The sequence below is a fragment of the Triturus cristatus genome, chromosome 12 (assembly GCF_964204655.1).
Source record: "Triturus cristatus chromosome 12, aTriCri1.1, whole genome shotgun sequence".
Lineage (NCBI taxonomy): Eukaryota > Metazoa > Chordata > Amphibia > Caudata > Salamandridae > Triturus > Triturus cristatus.
In genome coordinates, this window is record NC_140595.1 from 806,875,143 (window position 1) to 806,876,153 (window position 1,011).

Consider the following 1,011-nt stretch of genomic DNA (forward strand, 5'->3'; position numbering starts at 1 on the left):
ACCCTACACGCACCGTAAGCGCACCCTCCCCGAACCGAGCGCGCACCCTTCCGATCGCGCGCTGAATGCTAATTGGCTGTCGAGTGTCTCTATACATTCGAAACCAGGAACTGTTGGTGGCCATTTTCTGCCTCGGTAGAAGCGAGGCTGAAGAAGCAAGGGGAATAAGTGTGTAAAACATATAAAGGGGGCAGAGTGGAAATACTCTGACCCTCTAGAGGTGCTTAGGGGGTCCCAGAAGGACCCCCTGGGGCCCCCTTTTAAAAAGAAAATGGCGAAATACGCGCCGGGTGCGCGCATCCTATCGCGTTGGGTGCACGGTTCCTCTTGTGTTGGGTGCGCGGATCCAAAAACATGGAAAAAAATATATAAAATAAAGTTTTGAACATATAGTTAAAAAAATATTTTGAAAAATATAAAAAAATATGTTTGAAAAACCCATTAAGTTCAAATAATAATTTTTAATTTTTAAAAGAATTAATTGAAAAAATAAGTTTAAAAAATGGTGATAAAAAAGTATTTAAAAAAAAAATGTAATTAATGAAATTGACACACTGAATTTGAAAAATATACAAATCCAATCAAAATCATTAATCATGATATCTTTAGAGATAAGTTATAGATAGGAATTAGCATTTAAAAAACCTTTGAAATTCACTGAAAAAACCATAGGTTTCATGCACGTTATAGTTAGGAATTGGCATTTAAAAAACCTTTGAAATTCACTGAAAAAACCAAAGGTTTCAGGGGCGTTATAGTTAGGAATAGGCATTTAAAAAACCTTAGAAATTCACTGAAAACATAGGTTTCAGGGGCGTTATAGTTAGCTGGACATTTCCCTCGTACAAAACCCTAGAAATTCCCCTGTTATAGTTAGTTCAGCGAACTATAACTCGTGCACCCGCAATGCACTGCTGATGACGTCACATATTACATCACTCATGACATGGTCAGTGACATCACTGATGACATCATCCAGTGAGTATGTGTTTCTGTACAGTTTTAATATGT